Genomic DNA, 13,219 nt, shown 5'->3' with positions numbered 1-13,219 from the left:
TCTCTCTCTCTCTCTCTCTCTCTCTCTCTCTCTCTCTCTCATCTATCTATCTAACAAATAAACTACTTTCTGCTTCCTAAATTTGCAAATGCTACCAACTTTTATGTCTAGATTATATACCCATTTTGACCTTGTCTTAGAATATGCTGTGAGGTGTTGGTCTGTACCTAGTTTCTGCTAAACTGGTTCTAGTTTTCCCAACAATTTTTATCAAATAGTGAGTTCTTGTCCCCCAAATCTGGATCTTTGTATTTTTGAAACACAAGATTACTATGGTCATTTTCTCTATGTATTATGTACCTAATTTATTCCATTGATTCATCACTCTTTTCCTTAGCCATTACCAGATTGTTATCCCTTTGCAATATAGTTAGAGATTTTATGGCTAGGCCACTTTCTTTCATATTTTTTTCATTAATTCCCTTGATATTTTTTACACTTTGTTCTTCCAGATAAACTTTTTTTCTAGCTCAATAAAATAGCTTTTGATAGTTCTATTGGTATGACACTGAGTAAGTATATTAATTTAGGTAGAATTGTAATTTTTATTATATTGGGTTGGCCTACCCATGAGCAATTGATATTTTTCCAATTGTTAAATCTGACTTTATTTATATGACAAGTGTTTGTAATTGTGTTAATATAGTTCCTGCCTGGGCTTGTCTTGGCAGATAGACTTCTGAGTATTTTATATTGACCATTGAAGAATTTCTCTTTCTGCCTCTTGCTGCTGGATTTTATTGGTAATACATAGAAATGCTGATGATTTTATGTAGGTTTATTTTATATCCTGAGACTTTGCTAATGTTGTTAATTATTTCATGTAGTTTTTTTCTTGATTCTCTAGGATCATCCAAATACACCATCACATGATTGGCAAAAAAGAAGAGTTTTATTTCCTCATTGCCTGTTCCAACTCTTTCAATTTCTTTTTTTTCCCTCTTACTTCCATTGCTAACATTTCTAGTACAGTATTGAACAATAATGGTGATAATGGACATCCTTGATTCACCCCTGCTTTTATAGGGAAGGATATTATCCCCACTACAGAAAATACCTGCTATTAGTATATATATATGCTATTTATCATTTTAAGGAAGTCTCCATTTATTCCCATACTTTCTAGAGGTCTTAATAAAAATGCATGCTATTTTTTATAAAAACTTTTACAAATTATTGAGATAATCATATGATTTTTGTTGTTTTTGTTATTGATAACATAAATTATGCTGCTTTTCCTAATATTGAACTGACCTAAGTACCACCTAGTTGTAGTGTATGATCTTTGTGATGTATTGTTGTAATCTCCTTGACAGTATTTAAAATTTTTTTTTCATCAATATTCGTTCTATAGTTTTCTTGTTTGGTTTTTGTTCTTTCTGGTTTAAATATCAACACTTTATTTGTGTCATAAAAGTAATTTTGATAGGACTCCTTCTTTGCCCAATTTTCTAAATAGTTTATATAGTATTAGAATTATTTGTTCTTTAAATGTTTGGTAAAACATTAAACACATATTGGTCTATCTCATCCTGGGAATTTTTTTCTTAGGGAGCATTCATGGCTTGTTTAATTTTTTTTTCTAAAATAGGGTTATTTATGTATTCTATTTCCTCTTCTGTTAATCTGGACAATTTATATTTTTGTAAATATTCATTCATTTTACTTAGTCAAATTTATTGGCAGATAATTGGAAAAATAAATGGTTTTCTTATTTTTAATTTTATTAATCTCTCCTTTGATTTTCAGGATTTCCAAATGGTGTTTAATGTAGAAATTGCTAAATCTTGCATGATCCTAACTGTGGCTCCATAATATCTGAATTGTTTCTTTATGGCTGTTTGTATTATTTTACCCTTGACCCAGGAGTTTTGGAATTTGGCTATAACATTCCTGAGAGTTTTCATTTTGGGATCTCTTTTGGGAAGAAATCAGTAGATTAAAAAAAAATTTCCTCTTTGTTTCTAGGACAGTCTTCCTTAATAACTTCTTGCAATATAATATCTAGGCTCTATTTTTTATAATGACTTTCAGATTTTCCTTAAATTATCTCTTTTTGATCTACTTTCCAGGTCAGTTGTTTTTCCAATGTGTTATTTCCTGTTTTGTTTTATTTTTTCATTCTTTTGATTTTGTTTTATTGGTTTTTTTTTGGATGTCTTATTGAGTCATTAGTTTTCTAATGACTGACCAATTCTAATTTTTAAAGAATTATTTTCCTCTGTGAGCTTTTGTACCTCCTTTTACATTTGGCCAATTCTACTTTTTAAGGAGTTCTTTTTCAGTAAAATTTTGGAATTTATATATATTTTTCTATTTGGCCAATTCTACTTTTAAAATAACTCTTCAGTAGATTTTTGTAGTTCTTTTTAAAAATTATTTTGTACCTCTTTTTCCATTTTAACCTATTTTTACTTATTTTAACTTTTTTTAAAATTTATTTTTAGTTTTCAACATTCATTTCCACAAGATTTCGATTTACACATTTTCTCCCCAACTTTCCTCTACCCCCCCCAAGATGGCAAGCCTACTGAATACCCCTATCCCTAATATGCTCTATCTTATATACTCCCCCATGCTCCCTTCAACTTTCTAGTAAGGAAGATGGATTTCTATACTGCAGTGCCAGTATATCTTATTTCTCAGTTGCATGAAAAAAAAAAACCTAATCAATTATTTTTTAACATTTGCTTTTAAAACTTTGTGTTCCTGATTCTTTCCCTTCTTACCTCCTCACCAACCCCCACTGTGAAGATAAGCAATTCAATATAGGTTGTGCCTGTACAGTTATGCAAAACATTTCCATAGCAGTTATATTGTGAAAGACTAACTATATTTCCCTCCATCCTATCCCGCCCCCCACTTATTCTATTTTCTTCTTTGACCCTGTCACTTTTCAAACATATATGTTTCTAACTACCCTCTCCTCCAATCTTCTGCCCTCCCTTTTATCATACCCCCTTCCTCCCTACTTTCCTATCGGGTAAGCTGCTGAAATGAGTATGTATGTTATTCCCTCCTTAAGCCAAATTCAATGAGAGTAAGGTTGACCCATTCCCTTTCACCATCCTGCTCTTCCCCTCCATTGTAACAGTTTTCTCTTGCCTCTTTTATATGAAATAATTTGCCTTCTCCTTCTCTCATATTCCTCTCTCACATCTTAATTTTATTTTTGGGGTATCATCCCTTCCTATTCAACTAATCCTGTATCCTCTCTCTATGTACACATGTACACACATATACACACACTCACATATGTATTTTATACACCCTCTTATATATACACATATGTATGTATAAATATATACATATATACACAAATATATATATATATATACATATATATACCCTAAATGTTCTGATAAAGACACATAACTTTAAATGAAAATGCATTGGTGGCTGTACTTTTTACATCAGTATGCTTATTTTTTCAACCTCATCCTCAAATTATGCATAAATTTTTCTTAAAAATTGATTCATCCATTTCTGTCTTCCCTGATGTCAATAATATATGCTTACAAACAAATCAGAGGTATTTCACTTTTATGTTTTGATAAATATGTTCAAAACCCACTGAAACTTTTCATTTAGAAGATTTTCAAATGACTTGAAATTCTTCAAATTTTGAAGTGTGCAGATGAGTTTTTTTTTAAGTTTCACATACCTCTTTTTTGGTGACAACAACATCACACAAAGATGGAAACATTTTCAACTTGTATTTTTAAAATATTCTATCATGTCATGTTTCTTCAAAAAATTTTTTTTCTCATTCATTTTTAATCTATTTTGTATCTTTATTTGTAGTGAGGACCTGAACTAGGATGGTCCTATGTAAATGAGAGAAGGGGATTCAAGACATGTAGAATTAGGTAAGTAGACTTCACACTATTGGCTACTGATTGGATAGGGATGGTAAAGAAGAATCCAGGATTGTTTCCACCCTTGGGATGTAAATTCCTTGAGGGAAGGGGTTCTCTTATTTTTATTTATTTTTAAAAATTAGTCTTTATTTATTTTTGGTTTTCAACTTTAACTTCCACAAGATTTTGAGTTACAAATTTTCTCCCCATCTTTCTCTTATCCCCCACTGCAAGATGGCAAGCATACTGAATACCTCTTCCCCCAATCTGCTCTCTCCTATATCTTCCCCCAAATCCCCCATTACCTTCTAGTAGGGCAAGATGGACCACTACACCCCAGTGCCTGCACATTCCATTTCCCAGTTGCATGTAAAAAATAAAATTTTCTAACATTTGTTTTTAAAACTTTGATTTCCAGACTCTCTCCCCTCTTCCCTCCTCACCCACCCCCACTGGGAAGACAAGCAATTCAATATAGGTTGTACATAAGTAGTTATGCAAAATGTTTTCATAGTAGTTATATTGTGAAAGACTAACTATTTTTTCCTCCATCCTATTCTTCCCCCCCACTTGTTTTATTTTCTACCTTGACCCTGTCCCCCCTTCAAAAGTGCTTGCCTCTAACTACCCTCTACCCCAATCTGCCCTCTCTTCCATCATCCCCCCTCCTATCCCCATTCACCCCTACTTTACTGTAGGGTGAGATACCCAATTGAGTGTATACCATTCCCTCCCCAAACCAAATTCAATGAGAACAAGGCTGACTCATTCCCCTTCACCTTCCTGCTCCTCCCCTCCATTGTAACAGTTATCTCTTGCCTCTTCTATGTGAGAAAACCCACACTATTCTATCTCTCCCCTTCTCCCTCTCCCATTACATTCTTCTCTCACCTCTTAGTTTTATTTTTTAGATATCATCCTTTCCTATTCAACTGATCCTGTGCCCTCTGTCTATGTATACATGTACACACTTACACATGTATTTATATACACATACACCCTCCTATAATACATGTACATGTATGTATACTTATATACATATATATTCCCTTCAACTATCCTCACACTGAGAAAAGTCTCATGAGTCACAATGATAATTTTTCCATGTAGGAATGTAAATAGTTCAACTTTAATAAGTTCCCTATGATTTCTTTTTCCTGTTTACCTTCTTATGCTTCTCTTGCTTCTTGTCTTTGAAAGTCAAATTTTCTGTTCTGCTCTGGTTTTTTCATCAAGAATACTTGAAAGTCCTCTATTTCATTGAATGACCATATTTTCCCCTGAAGCATTATACTCAGTTTTTCTGGGTAGATGATTCTTGGTTTTAATCCTAGCTCCTTTGACCTCTGGAATATCATATTCCAAACCTTTCTATCCCTTAATGTAGAAGCTGCTAGGTCTTTTGTTATCCTCATTGTGTTTCTACAATACTCAAATTGTTTCTTCCTGACAGCTTGTAATATTTCCTCCTTGACCTGGGAACTCTGGAATTTGGCTATGATATTTCTAGGAGTTTTCTTTTTGGGATCTTTTTCAAGAGGTGGTTGAAGAATTCTTTCAATTTCTATTTTGCCTTCAGGTTCTAGAATATCAAGGCAATTTTCCTTGAGAATTTCTTGAAGGATGATTTCTAAGCTCTCTTTTTGATCATGGCTTTCAGGTCGTCCAGTGATTTTTAAATGATCTCTCCTGGATCTATTTTCCATGTCAGTGGATTTTTCCAATGGGATATTTCACATTGTCTCATATTTTTTTCATTTGTTTGGATCTGTTTTATAGTACCTTGATTTCTCATGAAGTCATTAGCTTCCATTGGCTCCAGTCTAATTTTGAAGGAATTATTCTCTTCAGTGGGTTTTTGAAATTCCTCTTCCATCTGGGCAATTTGCCTTTTTAAGGAACTCTTCTCCTCATTGGCTTTTTGGGACTCTTGCCAAATCGCAAAAGTTAAAAAAAGAATTAGTTTATTTTAAGGTGTTATTTTCTTCAGTATTTTTAGCAGACTGTTGACTTGCTTTTCATTATTTTCTTGCATCATTTTCATTTCTCTTCTCAATTTTTCCTCCACTTCTCTTACTTGATTTTCAAAATCCTTCTTGAGCTTCTCCATAGCTTATAACCAGCTCGTATTTTTCTTGGAAGTTTTTGATGCAGGAGTTTTGACTCTGTTGTCTTCTTCTGGTTTCATGTTTTGATTCTTTTTGTCCCAAAAAAAGGATTGTATGGTCTGATTGTGCTTCCTCTGCTTGCTCATCTCACCAGCTAATTACTAGACTTTTGAGCTCTTTGCCACAGTAGAACTCTGCTTCCAGAGTGGAGAGAGCCATGTCCCAAATTGCCTGGGTTTTCACGGTTGTTAGAGTTATGAGGAAGATGCTTTTTCTATAGCCACCACGAGCTCTGGCACACTGGCCAGACAACCCATGGCCATCACCCAAGACTGTGACTCAGATTCAAGCAGGTCAAAGCAAGAGTGACTACCCTCTGAATGATTGCTTCATCTCCCTACAATCTGTAGGCCAGGAGCTCCAGAGGCAGCCAGGTAGCAGCAGCTGTAGCCACCACAACTTCACCATTTTTCCTCACAGGGGCAGGGGCCAGGCCATGCTCTTTCTTCACCTGGTTCAAACAGAGTGGCATACTGACCTTTTAATTTCTCCTTGATCTTTATGGGTTGGAAAGTCTGAAAACTGCCACAGCTGCTGGTGACTCACTCTCCTGAAGTCTGCCCTGGATGGTCTGTGCCACAACTCTGGGCTAGTGCATGCGGGACTGTGCTTGGCTCCCAGCCTGGTGTGATAGACCTTTCCTGTCAGCCTGCCAGGCTGCCTTCAGCAGGACATTTGTTTCTCTCTGTCACTTTGTGGGTTCTGTAGCTCTAAAATTTGTTTAGAGTAATTTTTTTTACAGGTATTGGAGGTGGTTGGAGCAGGAGCTGAAGCAAGTTCCTGCTTTTACTCTGCCATCTTGGCTCTGCCCTGGTTCTTTTATTTTTATATTCATAACTCTAGCCCCAGAGTCCACTGGTATGGGACTCTCTCCTTTTTGCTGAATATCAATGCCCTGTGTCTGTATCAGGGATGAGGTGGAGTTGGCCAGAGCAAGAGAGCTACTATCTCTTTTGTCTCAAGACTACTCTGAGTTTCCTTTGAGTCTCTCTAAGTCACTTTTGGTTTCTATCTTCAAGAGAGAAGATGGGAAATAGAAGATGGAAAATAACAATGGTACTGAAGGAAAAAGACTGAGAAGAAGCTGACAAGAGAGGTCTAGCAATGTCCATCATATCCCTATCCCCAGTTTGCTACACCAGAGACTTCAAGTAACTTCCTCTTGGGTGGTATCTAAGACTCTCTCTCTGTCTTGGTTGATCTCAGTTACCTCATTCCCAATAGGAGAGCTTCTTCACTCTGTTTTGTTTTCATTTACTATGACTTCGATAAAAATATTTTTTTCTCTTTGCTATGTATTTTCATTGTTCAACTGATATTTGATAAGAAAGCAGTCAAAATCTGGATATAAAGCTTGGGACACTGTTTCCCCTCAATTAATGAAACAACATTCAGAAATTAGGTTGCATCTCAAAATCTTATTACCTAAATTAATAATATTAAGGGAGCAGATAAATATAATTCTAGCCTTTAGATAATGGAGAGATTACCTCTGGTCTAACCTCTTGGTCCCCTCTTGGCAGAGAATAAAGTCTCTCTTTAAGAAGTGTGGGGGCAGAAGAGGACAGAGATGTCTATTCTGCTTCCCTCCAAGCTACACAATGATACTACTAGGCTACATATGGTGTCACATATTTGTACCCTCAACACTGTTTATAGTAGCTGACAGTAAGAAATGCTAATTCAATTGACTGGATAACCTCTAAGGACCCTTCTAGCTCTATGCTCTATGACTGGTCCAAGGTCATGCATCATTAACTAATTGCAGAGCTGAGACTAGAATCCAGGTCTCCTGTCACTAGTGCAAAGGTTGTCCCAAACTAAACTCTATTGCCTCCATTTGAGAGAAGCCTAGCAAGGGAGAGTTAAGAGTTGAGAGCTTCTTTCTACTGAATTAAAGATTAAACCTGCTGCTTATCTCTATCTCTGCAGGCTGGCCTCATTGATATCACAATGCTGCTAACCACAAGGTCTCTCCCAGGTCCCCTTAGTACTCATCCAAAAAACAAATGGTGCTTCTCAGTGTCCCTTTGGGACAAGCAAGCACAGTATTTTGGAAAATCACCATTGGGGAGTGGAATTTTATTGCCATTCTGTCTAAAGCCAGGCTGTTAACTATGTGCCTGAGTGTTTATGGTCCAAAGTCATGTGGGTTTTTCCAGTGCCTGCATATTTAACATTGAATAATTCCTAGAAAAAGAGAAAATGAGGGTATCCATATGGGTAAGCAGATGAAGTGATAATAAATGTGATGAAATGGGCCAGATGAAGGAGTCACGCTGGTAATTTTGCAATCCTAATATTGCCTGCCCTTGAGGATACAGAAAATGAATTTTCTAATCCAACTTGGGTAAAACCTCAGAGACATGAAATGACCTAGATGAAAGCTGCAGGGCTATCCCCTCCAGAAAATGTCTTGTGCTATAAAGTCTTGATGACTTCCAAGCTCTCATTATATAATGCTGATCTAAAGAATAAGTTTAAGTTGACTAGAAAGCACCAAGATAGTATTCATGAATTCAGAGAATCTTAGATCTAGAAGGGACCTTAGAGATTCTCTCTCCCAACCCTCTCATAAAGTGATACTACCCTATTTTTTAAAACAGATCTCGGCACTAATACTACTACCTTTAGTAACTTTAGGAAAGGGCAACCTCTCTGGGTCCCACCTTTCTCATCTGAAAAATGAGAGGGATCCAAATAAATGACCTCTAAGTTCCCTTCCAGACTTACATTTATTATTCTATGAGGAAACTGGGGCCCAGAAAGTTTAAGCAATTTATGCAAAGTTATATAGATAGTTGTGTAACTTTGAAGGTTAGGGACATTATTTATTATGTACATTTTAATTATTTGTGTTAAATACATGCTTGAGTGTTTATGGTTGAATGTCAAGTGGGCTCTTCCAGGACCTGCATTTTTAGTGTTGCATAATTCCTAGAAAAAGGATTTAATATATTTTTTAATCATGGGCATTGAACCTGAAGACTCCAATTTCATATGACTTTGGACATTATCCTTCAGTGCTAGGTCAATGTCCTCCATTAATTCAACACAGAACATTAACTCTTATAAACATTTATTTCACTTTGACTGGAAGTGTTCTAAAGAAGCCATACAATAGTGTTGATGCTAATCTAAGTAGAGTACATTCTTTTCTTTCCCTCCAATATTTCACATTGATGTTTTTCCAGTATTCATCAAAAATGTGGATTCATAGGTTGAAAGATGCTACTGATCATTTAGTTCAAATAAATATCAGAAGCAAGGGCTTAAAAGACAATTGTTAGGGTAAAATAGACCAGACCCCATTGTCCTTCTGTGGGGGAAGTCTATTATTTATTAGTTGGATTCTTCTTGGAGAGTTGACTATCTTCCTTTATTTGGAATGCTTAAATAATGATAACACTCTAGTAGATTTGGAAGGATAATGTATTTCCAATCAACTCATTCTAAAAGTATTCATTTAAGGGAAAGATAAAGAACATAGTCCCTCTCTCTTGCTTAGGGATGTTAGAATTCCATTTTGAACAAAGGGTAAGTGGGGCATCTAACCCACTACCCAGACCTAAAATACAGGCAACCAATGGTACAGCCCCTTGTTGCCCATTCATTTATTGTATTGAAATTTCATCATAAGGATTCTTATAAAGCAGATTAGTTTTAATATAATAGAAAATAGAATATCCTTCTGAAAGTGTTCTCCCTAATAGATTTATTTTTATTATGCAAAGTAATTGAGGTGGATTTGATCATTTGCCTAATGGATATTAATGCAATGGAGTGACAAGTGCTCACTGTACCATTTGTGAATTGCTGTCAGAAAAACTGGATGAGTCAGAAAGGGACAGGCAACTTCTGAGCATGTGGATGATGGTGATAAGCTGTCTCCAGGACATTATTCCATTAGTCATTCAACCTCCTGAAGATCTGAAGGAGCTCTATTAGGAGCCAGTTGCCCCCCCCCCCCATTAGGGAAGTATGACCCTATAGTAGCAAAGTATCCAATCTGTTTTTCTGATAGTGCCTTTTCCTCTTACCAAGGTTAGATCAGTATTTTTTTTTGTATAGGTAAGGGTGAGGTGGCAGGCAGAATGACTGACATGTTAGTTTTTCAGAGACATTCTTTAAGGAAAGGTTGTGCCTTTGTGAGAGCTACTTGGACATGGAAGGATCAATGAAATAGGGATGGAAGGCAGGACCTAGAAAAGCTGAGGAAAAGACTGGGAATAATGTTAGTGAAAGTATGAAGGAAGAGTTCAGATACTAGAAGTACTCTGAAGATGAGGGTCAATAATATGCTAATTCACATTTTTGATAGTGCTTTGAAATGTATAAAACACTTTCTTTATTACTATCCTATCATAACATCATAGTTGAAAGGGACCTTAGCAGTCATATAGTTTAATACTTTCATTTTACTGAAGAGGAAATAATGGTCCAGAGTGATTAAATGCCTTATCCAAGGTCACATAGGCAGTAACAGAGCTAGGATTCATACTCAGGCCTTGTGATTCCAAGTTCAGGACTATTTCTTTCATAAAAATGTTGCCTCCCCAGGGAGTAGGCTGTACAGATCTTATGCTATCTTATAGATGAGCAATCTGAGAATCAGAGAGAGAAAGTAACTTATCCATGCTCACTCTGCTAGATTCAAATCAAAATCTCCTGATTCCAAGAATAGTGGTGCTCTTTCCAATAAACCACGTTGTGAGATAAGCAGATTGAAACTATGGTGGCAGTTGGGAGCTAAAGAATATGAAGCCCAAGGTTATATCAAAGAAATTGGTGAAGGAAAGTATACACTATAAAGCCAAGGCATTCAGGAAAGATGGTACAGATCCATTATATGGAGACAAGAGTACCTAAACACTGGGTCAAAATCTGATTCAAACATTTTGATTCTCCTGCATTCGCAGGAATTAATACCTGGTTCCTTGGTATAAGAACAGTTCTAGGCATGAAGATCCAAAGGTATTTTATTATACCAACTTATTATAGAACCTCATTTAGCCAAATCATAGCAAAACAGAAATCCAAGAAGGTACATAAAGGAGAGTACATACCAGACAATATAGCCTCTCTCTCAACCAAAAGAGAGGCTCCTAGATCTCACCCAAGACAAAATGCCCCCAAATCTTTAGAGGAGCAAGTTGAGAATAGGGATGTGATCCTCCAGCACCTTGATGCAGGATTAGACTTTTCCATCTTCTCCCTTGAAGTAGGGAGCACCCAAATGATGAGTCCCTGAAGGAAGAAAAGTGAAGGCTGGAACTCCTTTGCTTCTCACCAATTCTGAGCTACCCTTCACATAGGACAGGGTTTTTATCTCCACCAAAAAGGAGACAGTCCCATACCAATAGGCCTTGGGACAGGGGCTACACTAGGAATAACATAGAATAACTCGATGGTTTCAAGGAGCTAAGTTAACAATGAGACAACAAATAAAAACTTTGTTGGACCCTGGTAAATCAGTAATGAGAGAAAAATTTATATCTCTAAAACTTTAATTAATAAAACAAAGAAAAAAGATCAATGAATTGACTATGCAATTCAAAAGATTATAAAGTGAGCAAATCATCAATTCTGTAAGAAGAGCAAAATAAGAAAAAATTGAAGCCTTTCAATATTGTTTAAAGTAAAGACTTTAAAAAAAGAGGAATGATAATTTTTTTTTTAAATAGCCAACCTGAACAAGAAGAAATAGATAATTAAATATGCCAAGGCATCAAAAACAAAATGAACAAGTTGAAATTCAAAACAGAGAGGAATTTAAAATAATTTTTAGAAACTACTATAATCAGCAAAATGGAAAACTGAAAGCAAACTTACGAATCTGTAGAAAATATAGATTAATGACTGGATTTATGAGAAAATTCTATCCAGTTTCAAATGAATAATTAATTCATGAGCTACACAAAATCTCCTTTAAAAAATCAAATTCCTTTTCTGAGTCCAATATGTTCTTCTTAAAAATTTTTTGGTCTTTATTAATTTGTTTGTTTACTTTTAGTTTACAAGATTCAGTTTCACAATTCTTTGAGTTTCAAATTTTCTCTCCCTCTCTCCCTTCCCCTCTCCATGGCGACATACAATCAAATATAGGATCTGCAAATACTTTCACATTAGACATTAGTCAGGTTATAAAGAAGGATTGTATCAGATGAAATGAACAATGGGAAAGAGGAAACAAAACCAAACAAGAAAAAGAAAAAGAGCAGGTAGTTTGCTTCAATCTGGATTCAAACTCTGTTCTTTCTCTGGATGTAGACATCTCTCTCCATCATGAGTATTTTGGGGTTGACTTTTAACCCTGCATTGCTGAGAAGAGTCCAGTCTATCAAAGTTGATCATCACACATACATTGTGTCTGTAATTGTGTACAAATTTCTCCTGGTTCTGCTCTTCTCACTCAACATCAGCCAATATGTTCTTGATAATGAAACGTGATAGAGCTAATGCAGTAAAAGGAATATACAGACCAATCTCACTATGGGTACTAAGCAAAAAAAGTTTAAATAAAAATCTTTACTAGGATACTATAGAAATATATCTTACTCACTATGACCAATTTGAATTGATACTAGAGAAGCAGAAAATGTTTAATATTAAGAAAAAATTATCATAATCAAACCACAAAGATTAAAAACCCTCATGATTATTTATCCAGATGTAGAAAGAACATTTGACAAAACATAATATTTACTTATGTAAAAATAATTTTTAAAAATATGAAAAGATCTCATTTTACTACCATGAGTAATACATAATAAAAATCAAGGGTTAAATTTTTTTTAAAAGAGAGAAACACACAAAGACTTCCAAGTACAAACAAAGGTAAAACAATTATATTTCTTTTTGAAATATTATTTGGCATGATTCCTTAAATATTACCTTGATGAGTGATTCTTAATCTAGCATCTATGAACCCCCAATAGTCCACTTATAAAGAGATTTCAGAGGGTTAATGAACTTGAATACAAAAACAAATTTCCGTATTCATTTTCACTAACCTCTAAATGGAATTTATTTTTCCATTCAATTATGGATTTTTTTAAAAGCTACATTATTCTGTGAAATGTTCCATAGGATTTACTAGATTGTAAAGAAGTCTATGACATATATTGTTTAAGAACTCCTGTCCTAGGGTAATATGATAAAAGACTAAAGTCAAAGAGATAAATTTTAGTA

General features: G+C 35.1%; 1 long non-coding RNA gene across 3 annotated transcripts in view; it reads left to right on the top strand.

Moving 5' to 3' along the window:
- LOC138159063 (uncharacterized) overlaps nt 1-13,219 on the top strand; it is a 412,739-nt gene that overhangs the window by 276,453 nt on the left and 123,067 nt on the right. For 2 of the 3 annotated variants that reach the window (XR_011167791.1, XR_011167793.1), the window contains exon 3: nt 3,805-3,869. This is a non-coding gene — a long non-coding RNA (uncharacterized lncRNA). Of the gene's footprint in view, nt 1-3,804; nt 3,870-7,047; nt 7,268-13,219 lie in introns of those variants that run through there. The other variant, XR_011167792.1, reaches the window with a different exon arrangement.

This window comes from Petaurus breviceps, unplaced genomic scaffold (assembly GCF_028583685.1).
Source record: "Petaurus breviceps papuanus isolate PSGF00001 unplaced genomic scaffold, PetGlider_PUasm1.0 175, whole genome shotgun sequence".
Taxonomy (NCBI): Eukaryota; Metazoa; Chordata; class Mammalia; order Diprotodontia; family Petauridae; genus Petaurus; species Petaurus breviceps.
This window is presented reverse-complemented; position numbering and strand designations above follow the sequence as displayed.